This window comes from Salmo salar, chromosome ssa16 (genome assembly GCF_905237065.1).
Source record: "Salmo salar chromosome ssa16, Ssal_v3.1, whole genome shotgun sequence".
Classification (NCBI taxonomy): domain Eukaryota; kingdom Metazoa; phylum Chordata; class Actinopteri; order Salmoniformes; family Salmonidae; genus Salmo; species Salmo salar.
The window spans coordinates 27904097-27925101 of record NC_059457.1 but is presented as its reverse complement, the minus strand read 5'-3'; the positions used below and the strand labels follow the sequence as shown (position 1 = coordinate 27925101).

The 21005-nt window shown below is 41.6% G+C and overlaps 1 protein-coding gene across 1 annotated transcript in view; it reads left to right on the top strand.

Moving 5' to 3' along the window:
* The window catches only part of LOC106573504 (talin-2), a 140904-nt gene that overhangs the window by 17310 nt on the left and 102589 nt on the right, over nucleotides 1-21005 (top strand). Inside the window, 1 exon segment of the mRNA XM_045697137.1 lies at nucleotides 19016-19064. The gene's annotated coding sequence lies outside the window, so the exon portion shown is untranslated.

Sequence of the window (21005 nt, the reverse complement as noted above, 5' to 3'; positions counted from 1 at the left end):
ATTAGAAAACATTGGTAAAATATTATATTGTCATTTAAAGAATTATAGATTTACATCTCTTGAACGCAATCGACTTGCCAGATTTAAAAATAACCTTACTGGGAAATCACACTTTGCAATAATCTGAGCACTGCGCCCAGAAAAATACGCTTTGCGATACAGACAAAGGGCCATGTTGGAGAGATCTAAAATTGAAAATACTATGTAAATAATCCATTACCTTTGATTCTCTTCATCAGATGTCACTTCCAGAAATCCCAGGTCCATAACGAATGTAGTTTTGTTCAAAAAAGCTCATCATTTATGTCCAAAAAGTTCCGTGTTGTTAGCACATGATCTAAGCCCGCCGGACTTCACTTCATGAACGAGGGGAAAAAATATATTTACGTTCGTTCAAACATGTCAAACGTTGTATAGCATAAATCATTAGGGCCTTTTTTTAACCAGAACATGAATAATATTCAAGGTGGACGAATGCATTCTCTTTTAAAACGTTTTGGAACGAGGGTACCCAACATGACCTCGCGCGCCAGATTCTAATCGGCCATCACCGTTCCAAGGCTCTTGTTCGGTCAGATCTCATAGTAGAAGATTCAAAACACTTTGTAAAGGCTGGTGACATCTAGTGGAAGCAATAGGAAGTGCCAAAACATTAATCAGCCCCTGTGTGTTTCAATGGCATAGGCTTAAAGGTAATTCAACACATCAGGTATCCACTTCCTGTCAGAAAATGTCTCAGGGTTTTGCCTGCCAAATGAGTTCTGTTATACTCACAGACACCATTCAAACAGTTTTAGAAACTTTAGGGTGTTTTCTATCCATATATAATAAGTATATGCATATTCTAGTTACTGGGTAGGATTAGTAACCAGATTAAATCGGGTACGTTTTTTTATCCAGCCGTGAAAATACTGCCCCCTAGCCCCAACAGGTTAAATCTGCCCCCCCCTCTCTCTTTCGTTCTCTTGTCTTCGTTACCTCTCTCTCGCGCTCTCATAATCTTTGTAATATACACAAACTGGAATGCAATATTTAAAGACTATCTAATAAGGAGGAAAGGGAAATTAAGATTGAAGGGCATAAAAAGGTCCATTCAGCAACCAATAATGGCCTTACTGTAGATATCTACCATGTCCGAGTAAATGCTTGTGTGCAGTGCGCTAAAAACTGCATCAGTGGACATAGTGACAATGGCATGGTGTCTACAGTAGCTGTCACTTTGGAGGGCCTCTTCACACAGCAGTTCATTCTGTTACTGTACCAAGAAACCTTACCACTGCCTACTCATGCACCGCCTGCAATGCACAAACTACTGAGACTGCCTGTAGGGTTTTTCACCAGAAGAGGTCTAATGTACAGTAGCCGACTAACAGTGTAAGGCTTAGTCAGAACAGTTTTTAATAAAAAAAAAAAAAAATCTATTAATATTATAAAGTATATGCAAAATGCAATGCAGAAGCAGTTTTTGTCTAGTACCCAAATGGAAATGCTGTGTATAGGTTTCAAATTATACTGTGTGAACTTTTTGCCACCTTTACCATCTGCTCTGTGTATAGTGCATGGCAGCTGCAGTCTGTCCCATGCAGGTCTTCAGTTTCCACAGACGTGAAATGGCACTTTACCCAGTGACGGGTGGTGAGCCACCCGGGGTAGACACAGGCTATCCTCTGCCATCCCCAGGAGATGGCTCCTATCCAGCCTGGATCGGTCAGGGCCAGAGGGTGTCATGTAACACCACCAGGTGTGTGAGCCAGTCTAGGGTCATAGGTCACAGCATCACTATGACCACGGCTGGTAGGGCTCTCCTTTTGATATACTGTAGAAGACTGGCTGATGGAAGGCTTTATTCCACATATAGTTCCTCATGTAAAGCCGCTTTCTCATTCATTATCTATGCTCACTGTTTTTTTTCTTCATAATCCATAAGAATGTAATTATTGATGTGGTTATTTAATGACTGCCAGGATCTCTGGCATTTATTAGTGATCTACTGGCCTATGTGAGTAGCTCATACTGGGGAAACATGCACTATATTTACAGTTTGATTTGATTTCTCTGGGCCTGGGAAAAGACTGTAATAAATTATAGGAGTGTCATGCAGAGAGGCACTGCAGAGCTGTATGAATTCCCTGTAGGGATGAGGGACAAAGAAGGAGCAGTGCAGAGAGGGTTTTTGAAAGGGACCGCTGTGCTGAGAGAGCAGAGAGAGAGAGAGAGAGAGACTCTCACTCTCTACTACTGACACATGGAGGAAGCTTGCTGCTGTGCTGTAGGCTTACCGGATAAGGTGGCTGCCTCTTCTTTTCATGTGACAACAAAGGGACCATGGCAGTTTTCTCTGTGCTTTGATGGCCATAGCATGCGATCTCTGCACATTCAGTCAGTGTATCAGGTTTAGGTTGCCCGGGTGGCAGAACAGTTTTTCAGAGCTTGTGTTTAGTGCCTGGGGGATCTATAGTGTGTCAGAGTGGCTTTAATGCTCAGCACTATCACCTGCGACATAGGTGCCAGTTGTCCTCTGTGTACACTAGATCCACACGTCCACTATACCCCATTCACAGCTCAGCACTGGAGCTAAGGGGCTAATTGAATTACACCCCCTCCCTATTCCTTCTCTATCGCTCTCTGCCCCATGGGAAGGCACAACTAATCATTTGGATTCTCTTCTTTTCAGGAAAGGGGTGGTGGGAGTAGGGGGCGTGGTTATCCAGTGTGTGAGCAGAAGGGCAGGCTGATGTTGGGATTAGATGGCGTCTCTCCAGAAGGACACTAACCTACTGACCTCTAAAGACGTCTGGGCCGGGCTGGCAACAGATGCTCCACAGATGTGCCCAACTTCTAGTTCGCTAATGAAAGATGATTTGACATTCAGAACTTGATAGAAAGAGCCCCATGATGCCTCTTATGATACAATTCTTAATGGCACATTTCACATGTCTGTCTGAGCATTTGAGTGGTGGTTTTGGTGTGTTTTGTTCAAAGTATTATTTGAGTGCTCTGCTCAGTTTGAATATTTGACCATGTTGAATTTGTATTTGTTTGAGACATTTATATAATGTTCCCTGTACGCTATGTGGCTTTGAGAGCTGTTACAAGAACTCTACAGTCTGTACTCACTTGTAAAGGAACACATACAAAACTATTTGGAGTTCTCCTGATGTATTGTAATTGCTATAATAGGAACAACAACGTGCCAGGCTGGAGTGGGCTTCTTTCTCCTTGACCTTTGACTGACGCTGGTAAAGTTGTGGTTAAGCATGGGTCTGATGTTATTATTGCTAACATCCTAACATTAAGCAGCATTCACCCTGTCTGTCTGCTGTGGTTTGTTTTGGGCCCTGTTTATATGACCCTATTAAATCCACGTGGGGGAGAATGCGGATGGAATCACGGAATCCAGAAATTAAAATTAAATTCATCAATATTCCCCCAGAAAAATGTATTGAACTTAATTAATTTATTAATTTGCTGAGATTAATCAAAATACATGAACTAAATGCTTCAGTGATTTGTATTTTCCTGCAACTTTCTGAAATGGCACGTGTGTGTGTGTGCGTCTACACTTTGTGTAGCAGTTAGTAATGATGTTAATGATAGCCTTCTTCTGGTAGAGATGGAAAGGCTTTCCCACAATCCTTTTCAATTAAGTGTTAACTACAAAGTAGCCTATGCCTACAGTACCTGGCAGGATGTTATTATGATTATTTGCATCAATCTAGTGGCCATTCATTTTGCAAACTCTGAAATCACATGAGCACTACAGAAACGTTGCTAACCAAACAATGGTCTATTGCTGGTGCACACTTGCATAAAAGGGCAACTACACCCAAAAATCTAATTTCTTCTATTTTTCCTAAACCTCAAAAGTGGTCTCCTGATGTGGTTGAAGCATTGTTGTAGACTTTGAATATCCAATTGTGTTGTTTTTCTATTAAAAAGTGTGATATTTGCAAGTGAAAAACTGTGAATTACTGAAACCTGGAAAAACTAAATGGAATTTTGGGAAAAAACTAAACGGAATAAGGCAGATTTTTACAACATATTTTATAGGGCCATATGTCTGTCATAAATCACATTTACTGTTACTACATCTGTAGCAGCCATGCAAATAAAATACCACAGGCCCAGAGAAATGGCATTGATTTAATTTTCTTCCCGTCTGTTACTCTCAGGGTACTAGGTAGAAGATAATCAACTGCATGTCTGGAGGAGATGGGTCTCCTTTCTCTGCCTCACAAGTAGATGTGGAAGTTTAAGTGATATTAGCTACTCTTCCTCTGGCTTGTCCAGACCTCTGGAGCGTAACCTATCCTCAGATACAGTTTGAAGTATGGTGTGGCAGGCTCTGATCGTTTGGACAATGGAGGCCATCTGACAGTCTAGGCTAATCCCTGTCAGGGATCTTTCCCCTCACAGCTCTGAGCTGGACCTCACTGAGGTCGGGCCAGTTATCATAGGCCAAAGCTAAAAACAATTAACTGCCTCTGTCTGCCTGCCTAGTCTCTCTGATGTAGCTAGGGGAGAAGGGCAGGCTTGGCAGAGCACTCCTCCACTGCACCAGTGGCCTCTGTACTGGTAGTGGTATCCCTTACATACAACCACATGATTTCACATGAAATGTCAGATGAATTCATGTGAAAATGTGTATTTGGAACACATGTTTTCACATGTTGCTTTACATGTTGTCACATTATCACATTATAACATTTTGTGTGTTACTGTTCATAACTTTGTACTTTTGATAAATCAGTATATCTGCAGAATGGATGGTGTACATACTTCATATGTAAATGTGTACTTAAAAGTTATATAGATAACTTAGCAGCTCCTCTTACTATCTTTCCTGCTCTGATATTGTTAGATCTCATTCTATAATGAAATTTCAACAACTCATATGGAGAGCGACAGATTACTAAGTAGAATACTATGTACCCTGACAGTAAGTATCAAAAGCCCTACGGTTTACCTATCCCCTCTCAGTATCCAAGAACCAATGTATTTTTCATGAAAAGAGACTTGATACTGTATGCCTTTGCTAACACACCGTCCTCTGTTATACCATCATTCCTTCTCTCTGGGTTCCTCAGCTCTAAGAACATCTTCACATTGGGTTCCCCCTCAAGGTACTGTTCAAAATGTAATCCCCATACTGTAAATGGTATCAACTGCTCTTTTTGAGATTGTCATCTATATGAATAACCCCGTTGAGAAATGCCATACATTCCTGACTTGTGAAACTATATGTGCTGTTTGAAAAGGGGCATTTTATACAGTTAACTTTAATAGGTATAATATATCTAGCTGGCAAACATTTAGTTGTGAATTCTATATTGTAATTAGATTGTCTGGCGCATGCTGCACAACAGTGAGTGATTTACAAAGTTCTGGTCTCTCGTCTTTGTGTGCTTGTAAACAAACACCACGTGACACCACATGACTGGAGACTACCATAAGCTTATAATAATGTTACAGGTGAAATGAACAACGCAATGTTCTTTATCTCCTAATGTATTGCACAAGTTGACTGCAGGTATTTACAAAAAAAGTAGCTACAAATATTCAACTGTATTAAAAATACTTCAAATAAATTGTTTCAACGGTATTGACGGTATTTAAATACCCTCCCATGGCTATTTCCAAATACCCCGGTATACGGTATATACCGTCCAAGCCTAAACCACACCTGTTTGGAAGCACCTGCTTTTAATATACTCTGTATCCCGCATTTACTCAAGTGTTTCCTTTATTTTGGCAGTTACCTTTATGTATATGCCATTGAATTTCTCTGCATAAAACATACATAAAGATTGCGTCTCAAGGGAAGAATGCGGTAATTGCCAACTTGTACCATTTGAAATCTTCCCAATTTATACTGTTGACTAGTTCAACTTGACCATTTTCAGTTCTGTCCAATTTTCAGCTATCTGATGTGAAATCTTATGTAACATAATTCCAGTTATGTAACAGAATGAAATGCGGAGGTGTTGTCAATTTGTCTCACACTAATAGATCTATGTGTGTTATGCACTCTAGATATTTTCCGTGCCCTAGAATGAATGTATTGATTTAACAGTAGATGGTTGTGTGTGGTCGAGATAATTAAATGTCACTATGCTATGCTAAAATGATAAGTATTGCATTTGATGCCCCCCACTTAACTAATTAGATGTCTGTGTCGGCGTTAATGAATTGTGAAACTGTGGGAAAACTCATTAAGGCAATTAGTAGCCTCAGTAAGCAGCTACGGAAAAATGCTGAGCTCCAAATCTTGAGACCTGTATGATTGAAAGAGGTGTGATATTAATGTTATGCGCTAAGCCCGATCATGACCGCTGCCAGTGTTATATGGACTTTGACAACACATAACAGCACTAGGTGCATGTTTACTACATGGATTATGGTGGGAAATGTTGATTTCAAGTGCTTGAGCCTGAAGAGTGTGGCATTTAAGTGTGGGCTTAGCACAGTTGACTGGTGAATTGGGTTACCTTTAGCAAAAGAATCAGGGGCAGATCATTTGTCTAAACTGCTAAAGGAATGCTAGTGGTGTCTATATATTCTTTGTTTTCACCCCAGTGTATTGTTTTTGGATAGAGCTGTGAAGACTCTTAATCTGACTGGTTCCCCTGTTCAGAGTGGTTCACTGTTATACCCCCAGAGTTGGCAGCTGTTTATTCTCTTGGCACCAGGTCTCACAGGCACTACTCACTGAACTGGGTGAATAACAATAGATTTATGCTAATAATGACAAAGATGATATCTCACACAGGCCACAAAATGCTTTCTAGACAATCACAAGGTCAAAAAAGGAAAAGTATCATTAGATATCATTCAACACAGTAATGATTTGGCAATGACTGTGTGCTATGTTTACAGGGAGATAATAGAATGCTGACCATACTGCTGCTGATGAAGCTGCAACTCATATTCCAGAGTCACTGGTCGAGTCCGAATACCCATACTATATACTTAAACTGCAAACAATTTACTCATACTCGCATACTATTTAGCACATACTGTTTTGTTAAAAGTATGCAGTATGCCATGGCGTCAACGCAGTAGCGGCTCCTGATTGGCTGAGTAGGTGGGGCAGGGCGCGGGTGGATTTTTCCAAATTCAACAGACATGCATGGCATTAACCAGCCTAATAGCTGATTTCCAATTTTGATTAATTTCTCTAAATTCTGTATAGAATAGGAATGGAGGTATAGGCCTACAGTGGTTCCTCCTTTAAAAGTTGCAGCGTACTGGTGCCACAGAATTCTATGGTACATTATTTAAGTGTGAACCACTGCTACCATTTTAATGCTAGTTAGTGCTAGTTTGACCACCAGGGGCATCTTTGAGAAGCATTTGATCGCCTTCAATAATGGCTGTCATAGAGAATTAATAAAAAGCCTGGAATGAGTAGGTGTGTCCCAAACTTCTGACTGATACTTGCTTAAGTAATGATTTGGCAATGACTGTTTTTTTGCTTAAAATATGGTGCTGTACAACGTGATGGTCGGGAGTACAGTACTAGGCTATTTAACTAAAGAATCTCTGTGTCATTTGGGCAAGGCACACGCGAGACCGGGGTTCAATTCCCCAATGGGGAGGAAGGAGTAGGCTGTCCTTGTAAATAAGAATTTGTTCTTAACTGACTTGCCTAGTTAAATAAAGGTTACACTAAGAGCATAACATTTCTGCATCATAATTTTCTAATTCTAGTCTAACCAATACCCAAACGGAGATTCAGTGAAAATAAAACTCATTAATTTATCAAGACCAGTCCCCATGCTTCTCTCATAGCAGCTCAAAATGGTGCTAAAATAGTTGTAGACTTTTGCTTCAAATCCTATTGCTTCTAACTTCAATGTGCTCTTTAAATAAATAAGACCTACAACACTTTTAACATCACATTACTCAACACTAGTGAGACTCATGTTGCCTACGGTAGGCCTACAGTATGTCAAAAAACATGATGTGACTCTCCGCCAATAATTATATATCAAGGATTCTAAATTAAAATCAAAAGCCACCTCATCGGTCTCCCGGTGGTGGCCGGCACGGGTATCGAACCTGCATCTGTAGCAACGCATTTTGCACTGTGGGAGCCCCCCATCAACTCTGGAGCCCGCATCCACAAAGTATCAAATAACGTAAAATGAGTGAGGAAAAAGGCCATTCTTGAACATGGGTGAGACATTGTTACTAATTTGTAAATAAAGCCAGTTTGTTATTTCCAATTATTTATTTCTGTTTTTAGAGGGAGAAAAACCAAAAACCTACAGTCATCTCATGGGTCTCCCAGTCGAGGCCGGCACAGGTATTGAACCAGCATCTGTAGCAACACAGCTTGCACTGCTATGCAGTGTCTTAGACCGTTCAGCCACTCAGGTGCTGTGCAATGTGACCGGTCGGGAGTGGCCTACAATACTACAGTAAGAGTAAAATAATAAAACCCTTAGTGTAACAACAGTTTTAGTAATATTGAAGTTGTGCACCATTATCAGTTTCTATTTCAGTTTATGTCGCCCATTTATGTCGCCCAGAGACACAGTAGGTCCCAAAAGCATAATCGGTGCTCTAACTCCCCCTTGCGCTGTTCTGGAGCAATGAAGTAGTGACGCAGTGTACCGTACTAAACCACAAATTACCTACCGTAGTAGACCATATAGCCCATCTATCTTATTTAGAAAGGACTGAAGACCGAAACAGATAATTTGGTTACATTTCAGCATATTCATTAGTGAAACCAATGTGCTGTTAACATACAGTATATAAATTAAAGCAAATGACCTAGTACACACACAAAAACTTTTCAAATGTTCAAATCAGAAGGCTATTGCACAGAAAAACTTGGACAAACTTGTGGATTGCAAATGCAGAACCGTTGAACAGCTACATAAAAACTAAAGCTATCACTCGCAGCCCACCTCTCCAAATGCATTGTGGAAAAGTTTGCACCGAATTCTACTAGATGAAGAGCCAAAATGAGTATTACATCCTGGTATTTTAACCATTCTCGATTTTTGAAATGTCGCATACTATTAAACATTCTATTTTCATATACTGAGAATGCGTTATGCGTGATTGCATTCATTCCCGCTATTCGTTGATTTCAGTAGCTCATATCTAATTAATCAGCTGTTGTCAAAGCCGACATGAGTATGACGTCCGGCGTTTTAAAGTATATTCGATTTTCAAATGTCCCGTACTATTAAACATTTTTTTTTTGCATACTCAAACGGCCTACTATTTAGGACTCTACTATGGGTATTCGGACACGGACAGTGTATGCTCTGGCTGTGTCTGGACAGAGCATACACAGAGGAATTCTGAACCCCAGCCAAATAAGGATGTTTATTTAATCTAAATCAGCTCAAAGGCAGTTTTATCATTTGGAAGAAGTGATAAAATCTCTACTACAATACAGTCAGGGCCGGCTCTAGCCTTTTGGGGGCCCTTAGCGAAAATTGGTTGGTGGGGTCCCCCAACAAGTGGGCAAAATAAATGTCCCCCCGCTCTTGAACTTGGAGAGAAAAATGTACATTTTAAAGGTCATTTCCTGCAATTCTACACATTTTGCCAGAGGTGTGGACTCAAGTCACATCACTTAGAATCAAGACTGACTCAGTCACAAATTTGATGACATGATATAAAATAAAATGACTTGACTTGGAGCCTCAAGACTCGGAACTTGACTTTGACTTGAGACTGACTTCAAATGATCTGGCCAGGTTTTGTAACATTTTGTCTCTCATTTTGTGGCTCAGTGTTCTGTGGATGACTCCACGAAGCCAGAGACCATATCACACTTGCAAAAAAACAGATTGGTTAGTGAAACGCACACTCGGCAATGTTCCCTCTAAACTGCATGCGGGACCGCGCACCTCCTCCAGGACTGCCACGCAGGCCGCGCAAAGACGCAAGATATTGAACTTCACCAAGTTCGCCCCATTAGTTCCCACTATATAGATTAACGTTTTTCCTGTGATCGAATCAACGTTAAATCAGCCCCTTTTCAATGCAACAAACCAAAACAAATCTAACTTTGCTAAATTTAGTCTGTGATTTTGTTGTAGGCAGAGCGCAACAGAGTAGAATTCTATTGGCGGTGGTAACTCGCCAGTGAATGTGCTATTCAGTTCTGATCAGACTACATATCCACATTTTGTTGATATTCTTTGCTAGTTAGTGAGTTATTAGCCCAGTTATTGATAAGTATAGGTCAGCAATGTGTATTTACTACTTCCTACAAGAGCAGAAAAAGGTGTAGGCTAAATTTCAAGCTGTATTTGTAAAGGCAGCCAGGTAAAAGGCTTATGTCTTAATTAAAGGGGCAGTGATTTATTTTGAGACGGCTTGAATATGCAAATAAGGCATTAGGCAGAGGGGTTGCCTACATTGTCTAATTCTCTGTATGGTAACAATGATTACTTTTATTTTGAAAAAGTGGTTTCGTGCATCATACAATACAATTGTAAAACAACAGTCATCTATTTGGCCCATGGTGTTATAGACAAAGTAAAAAATCATTAATTCATGTCAAGCCCATAATGTTAAATGTAGTCCTGCATTGAACACTGCATGTAGGCTATATCATATAAATCAAAATCTATTTCCATGTGAAAATGTTATGGGATTTGCTCCATTGGTGTGGTTGTTAGGCCTACATTAATGCATCACTGTTTATGGCTGTAATGACAGGCTACATTTTCTCAGCGCAGGTGCACGCATGCATGTGCTTTGGGGGTCACAAGCTTTGAACCACTTATTTTTTGGGGTCGTGGGTCAAAAGGTTTGAGAACCACTGAGTTAGCAAACAGATTGGTGATTTGCTGTACAGCTATAGGATCGGGTGCAATGTGCAAATGTAAAAATGTAGGGAGAGTGGATTGCCATAAACAAATATGTAGCTCCAAAACATGTTGGTGATCAAGAATATTACTTGTTTACTTTGCAAGCTCACCAGCAATGGGGCATCAAGCAACAATTACTAGCATATGCCTTCTGGTCTTTTGTTATGTCAAAATTGCTTGAACTTGATACTTTACTTATGAAGCTTGCATTTGAAGTTTGTTGAAATGTATTATTACATAATCAAAATGTGTTGTAGACAAAATAATGAAAAGGGATGTCTGGTACCCTCAATAAATAGACAAAGATTTGTACGCTCTTAGCACCTTTTTTTCCTATCTAGAACCTAAAATGGTTATTCGGCTGTCCCCTTAGGAGAACCCTTTTTTGGTTTCCGGTAGAACCCTTTTGGGTTCCAGGTAAAACCCTTCCCACAGAGGGTTCTACCTGGAACCCACAAGGGTTCTACCTGGAAGCCAAAAGGGTTTTCCTATGGGGGGAGCCGAAGAACCCTTTTGGAACACTTTTTTCTAAGAGTGTAGTTGAACAAGTCATTGCATGTGTGCGTGGGGGGGGGGTCGTAAGCTTTGAACCACTCCTTTTTGGGGGTCGCTGGTCAATACGTTTCTGAGTGACAGAGTGAGAGGCTTTGCATAGGTGCTTTGTTGTTTTTTGTCAGACTGGGAAAAAAAATCCCGGAATGTAAAAGAACATTATTAACTGGTTCCCATGCTTTTAAACCTTTGTTTCAGGTTCTGATTCTGTTCCTCTAAAATGTTTGTTATTTTACGGTTTTCAGTTCTGTTCCCTGAACCAGTTCCTACCCCTGCTTGTGGCCAGAATAATAGTGACTTGGTCCCACCTCTGCATTTCGCCATGGGGCAAAAAGAAAATGCACTTTTAAAACAAGTTTTCTTCAGTTCTACACATTTTGCATGCCCCTGTGGTGAGGGGGAGAAGACAGATGTTGAGGTCCAGGAAGTGTACCCATCAATATGTGCTTTGATTTGTTGATACAACTCAACTGACATTACAAAAAATACATTCCATTGAATGAGACCCATCACTTAACATAATTTGAATGAACATTCTACATTAAATTATTGTACAAGCAGGCAGCCATAGATGCGGTAAAGGTCAATCGAACTCGACCAAAACAAGGGAATTGCCATAGAAATACGTGGAGGAAAGGGCCATGGGGGAAAGATCCTGAGTCTCCTCATTGCCCCCCAGCAAAATGTGTATGTGTTTTTCAGACTATGTTGAGATAAAAATCGGAGTATGATGCATGTATGGAGGTGAACCCCAACACATGTTCATGTCATTGTTACCAATCAACTGCTTTACAGTTAAAAACGACTTTGACTAACACCACCGATTTGTGTATGCTAGCTAAGCTAACCAGTTTATATGAACGAGAGTTAGCATTTAGCAGTCACTTCTTCTTAACCTGAAAAGGAACAACTTCTGCAGGTTATGCATCGAGAACAGCTAAATATATCCAAATCGGACCTAAGTGACCACGTTGTGGGCATCTTACAATACATAAATCATGACGGATTTGACGAATATCCACTTTGTTAGATTAGATTTGTTGAATGTGTGCCAATCTGGCCAATGGAATGTATGCGTTCAATTTACTGCGTCTATTGCAAGTGTACCCATGAGTTTACCAGTCAAATTGCCAGTGTTAGAGGTTCCAAGCCCATTATATCAATCGTTTGCTACAACACCTTGCTTGTTTTAGCAAGGGGCAACAAAGTTTAATCACGTTAAGAGTCCACGTTATCGCAGAAACTGACTCAACCGCACGAATGCCGTCCCGTATTCAGGCAGCTGTTTTTGTTTTAAGAGGAATGCATTGAAAAGACAGATTGTGGTGTAGTTTGGGAACCATTCTAATGACCAGTTTGTGCATTTAAGGGTTGGGGATTGACTGCTGAAAAATACATTGAGGCAATGTAATAAAACATTGATCAGTCTTTCTAATGGGGAATAATTCCATCAGAGATGTCCTCCCACATCAGGATGTACTACTCCTGTTCTCTCCTGGGTTAGCTCCATTCAGCCCATGTCAAGACGGGGCTCTTCACCATTACTTTTAGTGCTTAACGAACATGTCTTTCTCCATGATGGCTCTTTATCCCTCCCAGGGATGTTAAAGGAATTAGAAATCATAACAATTTTACGGATTTATCTTAGAGATGATGACAGGTTGGCTTCCAGAATGTGCGCCATTGGGCAGGCAAGCCTCTGGTATTCTGCAGATGTGAGGAGTGGACTGTTTGAAAACTTGTTTCCCACTTCCATGGGTGCTTCACTGTGCGGAGGAGGCAGTGTGCAGAATTTATTGACATACACTGTTTCTTCTGGAGAACAAAATAACCGCCATAATATATTCGTCTCTACCTCTTTCGTTTTCTTTGAGGGTTGTTGACATAGTATTCTAGTGTGTGTTTATTAAATATTTTACCTACTGGGTGCACTATGTATACTTATTAGCCAAGATAGTTCTTTGGCTAGATCTTTGGGTAAAAAAAATCTCCTATGCCCAAGTAAAATGTTTGTTATGTAGACCATCAGGAATTCTCAGTTGTAGTATTGAGAGCCCTCCTCTAAGGATACTGTTTAGAATGTGTATATATAGGACATTATAAACTGGGTGGATTGAGACCTGAATGATGAATGGCTGACAGCCGTGGTATATCAGACCATATACCACGGGTATGACAAAACATGTATTTTTACTGCTCTAATTACGTTGGTAACTAGTTTATAATAGCAATAAGGTACCTTGGGGGTTTGTGAAAAATGTCCAATATACTACGGCTAAGGGTCCAGGCACACCACCTCGGGCCTTATTGCTTAATTATAGTCTATACAAAACAACTTGGGAGAGAAGCACCTCTTTGCTATTTTTCATATTTGGACAATGCAAAATATGTGTCCCCAGTTTTGTTATATTGTTTTGTATTTTCCTGCCACTTCTGCCTCTTATAGCGTGTGACAGACTAATCCTGGAGACTGTTGCATTTCTCTCTAACCAAGCACATTTAGTCCATTACTGTTATCTCTTTACCTCATTTTCTACATCATTCTGGCAATTTATGAAATGTTGTCATGCATACTGAATTGTGCATGTAAACGGTTTGCATTTATGTGCTTTATATCTCATGCATTGAGTTTAGTATCCATTGCCAGTGCATTCTCACCATGGAGGCCTAGAATTCCCCCAGCTCTGATGAGACCTTTTCATCTGCCTTTGAGGGAATAATGGAGAGAGGAAGGCAGGCAGGCAGCCTGATGGTCTACATGTGTGTTTGCTGCTGTGCATTCAGCAGTCTCTAAGCTCATTACAGTAATCAGGTTAAATAGAGGGGTTCAGGGGAGCACTTGGCCTCAGGCATTCTTCCTGCAGCCTGTGTGCCTGACCCTGTGATGAGGGGAGTTCCTATCTCTGACCCAGTAGAGAATCCTGTCCTGCTACGGCCCTGTCCAACTTATAATGATCACCTCTAACAGCCTTTGTGCGTGAAGCATGCACACTGTGGCATTCAACTGCACCCACGCTGTCATAATGATTGCCTTGTAATTGTAAGGCCCCTCGGAATCAGACATTCCTCCGCAAGTGTGTGATTGTTTTCTAACACTACCCACTCACAGTGACACATTTAGTAAATACCCAATATTATCCTCTGTAAGTCAATTAAGAACAAATTCTTATTAACAATGACCACCTGGCCAATGAAAACTGGAATGTACGGTGCATTAAAATAATATAACAAAAAAACGTTGAAATAACAGGATAAGACAGACATCACAACACAGAAGGATGGGGAAATATGACAAACATAAATGTCAGTAGAGAACAGTTACAGCACAAGGAGAACAGATATCACAGCAGGACAGAAACATATGGCAATGACTCAACATTTAGTGAAAACGTTTATCTTGCACAGATAAAACCATTGATCATTTCACAGCTAAGCTTTTAGCGTACCTAGTGATGTTACCTTTTGAGCTGTTGGGAAATCTTAATGTAATATGTGTATTTATGTTTATTTTGTTTTTGTCACAGTATACCGTAATTTCCAGACTATTAAGCACACCTGAATATAAGCTGCACCCACTGAATTAAAACATTTTTTAAATTTTGAACATAAATAAGCCGCACATGTCTATAAGCCGCAGGTGCCTACCGGTACATTGAAAGAAATGAACTTTACACAGGCTTTAACGAAACACGGCTTGTAACAAAAATAAATAGGCTTTAACGAAACACGGCTTGTAACAAAAATAAATAGGCTTTAACGAAACACGGCTTGTAACAAAAAAGAAAAAATTAGCAGTAAGCTTTAGTTGTCTTTTTGCACTGAGTCAATTCCTCACGCTGCTGTTTCCAACGTCTTATCATCGACTCATTAAGACCAAGCTCCCGTGCAGCAGCTCTATTTCCTTTTCAAACAGCCAGATCAATCGCCTTCAACTTGAAAGCTGCATCATATGCATTTCTCCGTGTCTTTGCCATGATGAGGGTGACAAAATGACTACCGTAATCAGAATGATGGGAAGTTTGAGAGCGCTCAATTTAATCTAAACAGTAAACCAAAAAGTTGTTTGACCTTAACCCATTCGGCAATTTCATTGGTCTAATGAAAGCTTCATGTCGCCAAAAAACTCAGCACGTCACAGAATGTGTTTTTTTGGAAGAAAAAAAATTAAAAGTGGGAAAAATCCATATATACTGCTCAAAAAAATAAAGGGAACACTTAAACAACACAATGTAACTCCAAGTCAATCACACTTCTGTGAAATCAAACTGTCCACTTAGGAAGCAACACTGATTGACAATACATTTCACATGCTGTTGTGCAAATGGAATAGACAACAGGTGGAAATTATAGGCAATAAGCAAGACACCCCCAATAAAGGAGTGGTTCTGCAGGGGGTGACCACAGACCACTTCTCAGTTCCTATGCTTCCTGGCTGATGTTTTGGTCACTTTTGAATGCTGGCGGTGCTTTCACTCTAGTGGTAGCATGAGACGGTGTCTACAACCCACACAAGTGGCTCAGGTAGTGCAGCTCATCCAGGATGGCACATCAATGCGAGCTGTGGCAAGAAGGTTTGCTGTGTCTGTCAGCGTAGTGTCCAGAGCATGGAGGCGCTACCAGGAGACAGGCCAGTACATCAGGAGACATGGAGGAGGCTGTAGGAGGGCAACAACCCAGCAGCAGGACCGCTACCTCCGCCTTTGTGCAAGGAGGAGCAGGAGGAGCACTGCCAGAGCCCTGCAAAATGACCTCCAGCAGGCCACAAATGTGCATGTGTCTGCTCAAACGGTCAGAAACAGACTCCACGAGGGTGGTATGAGGGTCCGACGTCCACAGGTGGGGGTTGTGCTTACAGCCCAACACCGTGCAGGACGTTTGGCATTTGCCCGAGAACACCAAGATTGGCAAATTCGCCACTGTGCTCTTCACAGATGAAAGCAGGTTCACACTGAGCACGTGACAGAGTCTGGAGACGCCGTGGAGAACGTTCTGCTGCCTGCAACATCCTCCAGCATGACCGGTTTGGCGGTGGGTCAGTCATGGTGTGGGGTGGCATTTCTTTGGGGGGCCGCACAGCCCTCCATGTGCTCACCAGCGGTAGCCTGACTGTCATTAGGTACCGAGATGAGATCCTCAGACCCCTTGTGAGACCATATGCTGGTGCGGTTGGCCCTGGGTTCCTCCTAATGCAAGACAAGGCTAGACCTCATGTGGCTGGAGTGTCAGCAGTTCCTGCAAGAGGAAGGCATTGATGCTATGGACTGGCCTGCCCGTTCTCCAGACCTGAATCCAATTGAGCACATCTGGGACATCATGTCTCGCTCCATCCACCAACGCCACGTTGCACCACAGACTGTCCAGGAGTTGGCGGATGCTTTAGTCCAGGTCTGGGAGGAGATCCCTCAGGAGACCATCCGCCACCTCATCAGGAGCATGCCCAGGCGTTGTAGGGAGGTCATACAGGCACGTGGAGGCCACACACACTACTGAGCCTCATTTTGACTTGTTTTAAGGACATTACATCAAAGTTGGATCAGCCTGTAGTGTGGTTTTCCACTTTAATTTTGAGTGTGACTCCAAATCCAGACCTCCATGGGTTGATAAATTGGATTTCCATTGATTATTTTTGTGTGATTTTGTTGTCAGCACATTCAACTATGTAAAGAAAAAAGTATTTAATAAGATTATTTCTTTCATTCAGATCTAGGATGTGTTGTTTAAGTGTTCCCTTTATTTTTTTGAGCAGTGTATTTGCCGTGTCATTGTTTAAGCTGCGAGGTTCAAAGCGTGGGAAAAAAGTTGCGGCTTATAGTCCGGAATTTATGGTACACTACCGGTCAAAAGATTACAACACCTATTCATTCAAGGGTTTTTCTTTATTTGTACAATTTTCTACATTGTAGAATAATAGTGAAGACATCAAAACTATAAAATAAGACATATGGAAACATGTAGTAACCAAAAAAGTGTTAAACAAATTCTTCAAATAGCCACCCTTTGCCTTGATGACGGCTTTGCACACTCTTGGCATTCTCTCAACCAGCTTCATCTGGAATGCTTTTCCAACAGTATTGAAGGAGTTCCCACATGCTGTGCACTTGTTGGCTGCTTTTCCTTCACTTTGTGGTCCAACTCATCCCAAACCATCTCAATTTGGTTGGGGTCGGGGGATTGAGAGGCCAGGTCATCTGATGCAGCACTCCATCACTCTTCTTCTTGGTAAAATAGCCCTTACACAGCCTGGAGGTGTGTTGGGTCATTGTCCTGTTGAAAAATAAATGATAATCCCACTAAGGCCAAACCAGATGGGATGGCATATCGCTGCAGAATGCTGTGGTAGCCATGCTGGTTAAGTGTGTCTTGAATTCGAAATAAATCACAGACAGTGTCACCAGCAAAGCACCCCCACACCATAACACCTCCTCCATGCTTCATGGTGGGAACCACACATGCGGTGATCCTCCGTTCACCTACTCTGCTTCTCACAAAGACACGCTGGTTGGAACCAAAAATCTCCAATTTGGACTCATCAGACCAAAGGACAGATTTCCACCAGTCTAATGTCTATTGCTTGTGTTTCCTGGCCCAAGCAGTCTCTTCTTATTATTGGTTATTGGTGTCCTTTAGTAGTGGTTTCTTTGCACAGTCTTCTCTGAACAGTTGATGTTGAGATGTGTCTGTTACTTGAACTCTTAAGCATTTATTTGGGCTGAAATATCTGAGGCTGGTAACTCTAACGAACTTATCCTCTGCAGCAGAGGTAGCTCTGGGTCATGAGAGCCAGTTTCATCATAGGGCTTGATGTTTTTTGCGACTGCCCTTGAAGAAATGTTCTTGAAATTTTCCGTATTGCCTGACCTTCATGTCTTAATGTAATGACGGACTGTCATTTCGCTTTGCTTATTTGAGTTGTTCTTGCCATAATATGGACTTGGTTTTTTACCAAATAGGGCTATATTCTATATTAACCCCCCCACACACACACACACACACACACACACACACACACACCTTGTCACAACACAACTGATTGGCACAAACACATTAAGATGGAAATAAATTCCACAAATTAACTTTGAAGAAGGCACACCTGTTAATTGAAATGCATTCCAGGTGACTACCTTATGAACCTGATTGAGAGAATCCCAAGAGTGTGCAAAGCTGATTCTTCAAATATATTTTATATTTGAATAATCGCAAATATAAAATATATTTTCATTTGTTTAACAATTTTTTTGCTTACTACATGATTCCAAATGTGTTATTTCATAGTGAAGACATCAAAACTATCATTCTACAATGTAGAAAATAGTAAAAATAAAGAAAAACCCTTGAATGAGTAGGTGTTCTAGAACTTTTGACCGGTAGTGTGTATATAGTAATTACATTTCCATTTTATGTTACTGTGTCATCTAAGAGTGCACTGAAGATAAACCACGCACTGCTTTTCTTTATCATTAAGTGTATGTTTTGAGACAATTATGGCTCTTATGGAATGGTTATGGGTTGTCTTTTAGTAGGAGAATATGCTCTTCTGAGAAGTGGTGATTCAGCAACAATACATTGTCAGCCGTGCATATTTCCTTCCTGTAGCTTACTGAGTCTTTGTTTCTTTCCAGCTGTAAAAACCTGCTGAAATCCTTGGCCATTTTATGATTCAGCAATAAGGTAAGGCTTTGGTATTTTCTCTCTTATCAAGGGAAATCGGCAGTTGGGGTCTTCCTGGGGCATACATCTATACACATACAGACAACCCTGAGGCTATGGCTGAGGACAGGAACAAGTACAAGAAGTCCCGCTTCGACCCCTGCAGAGTCATCAAACGGGCAAAAGGACAATATAGGAATAAGGTGAAATGATATTACATAGGCTCCGACACCTGTCGCATGTGGCAGGGGCTACTGTCAAATACGGATTACAAAGGAAGATACAGCCTCTCCTTGTTTGTCTGTATTCCCCACATCCCTAAAGCTGACCACCATCATTCCTGTTCCCAAGAGCTGAGGCTTCATGCCAAAAAGACTACAACCCTGTTGCACTCACATCTGTAATCATGAAGTGCTTTGAAAGGATGGCTATGGCACACATCAACTCCACCATCCTAAATACCCGAGACCCACTCAAATTTGCATACCGCCCCAACAGATCTATAGACAATGCAACCTCAATTGCACTCAATTGTCCTCTCCTGTAGATTTTATTTTACCTTTATTTAACTAGGCAAGTCAGTTAAGAACAAATTCTTATTTTCAATGACGGCCTAGGAACAGTGGGTTAACTGCCTGTTCAGGGGCAGAACGACAGATTTGTACCTTGTCAGCTCGGGGATTTGAACTTGCAACCTTTCGGTTACTAGTCCAATGCTCTAACCACATAAGATGAATACCTTAGTTGCTGTTCATTTACAGCTCATCATTGTACACCATTGTCCCATCCCAAGCTCATCACCAAACTTAGGACCCTGGGACTGAACACTTTTGCAACTGGATCTTGGACTTCCTGACGGGCCGACCCTAGGTGATGAGGGTAGGCAACATCGCCTCCGCCACGCTGATCCTCAACACGGGGATCCCACAGGGGTGTATGCTTAGTACCCTCCTGTACTCCCTGTTCACCCACAACTGCGTGGTCACGCGTGACTCTAACACCATCATCAAGTTTGCTGATGACATGACGGTGGTCGGCGATGATTAGACAGCCTACAGGGAGGAGGTCAGTGACCTGGCAGTGCGGTGCTGGGACAACAACTTCTCCCTCAACGTCAGTAATACCAAGGGGCTGATCGTGGACTACAGGAAAGGGGGGGAGGTGGCAGCTTCAAGTTCCTCTGTGTCCAAATCACTAAGGACTTAAAATGTTCCACGCACAGTCGTAAAGAAGGAGTGACAGTGCCTATTCCCCCTCAGGAGGTTGAGAAGGTTTGGCATGGGTCCTCAAATCCTCAAAACCTTCGACAGCTTCACCATTGACAGCATCTTGACTGGCTGCATCACGGCTTGGTATGGCAACAGCACCGCCCTCGATCACATGGCCCTACAGAGGGTGGTGCGGACAGCCCAGTACATCACTGGGGCCTAGCTCCCTGCCATACAGGACTTCTATATCAGGCGGTGTGAAAGAAAGGCCCGGAAATCGTTAGACTCCAGCCACCCAGGGCATAGACTGTTCTCTCTGCTTCTGCATGGCAAGCGACACCAGTGCATCAAGTCTGACACCAACAGGCTCCTCAACAGCTTCTATCCCCAAGCCATACGACTGCTAAATAGCTAACAAAATGGATACACTGTCTCTATGCACACTCACAGGACTCTCTACACAATCACGCACACACACACTCGCACTCGCTTCATTTACTCACTCATAACATGCACACGCATACCTACTCCCATACAGTCATCATATACAGTGCGTTGCTGCTACTCTGTTTATCATATGTTGATGCCTAGTCACCTTACCCCTATACGTCTATACCTTACCTTTTTCACTCCAGTTTCCCTGCACATCGCAAATATGGTATTGGAACTGACCCTGTATATAGCTTGCTTATTTCTCGTGTTCTTCTTATTTATAAATATTTTTTCAGTGTTTTTTTCTATCTTATGTTGTTTT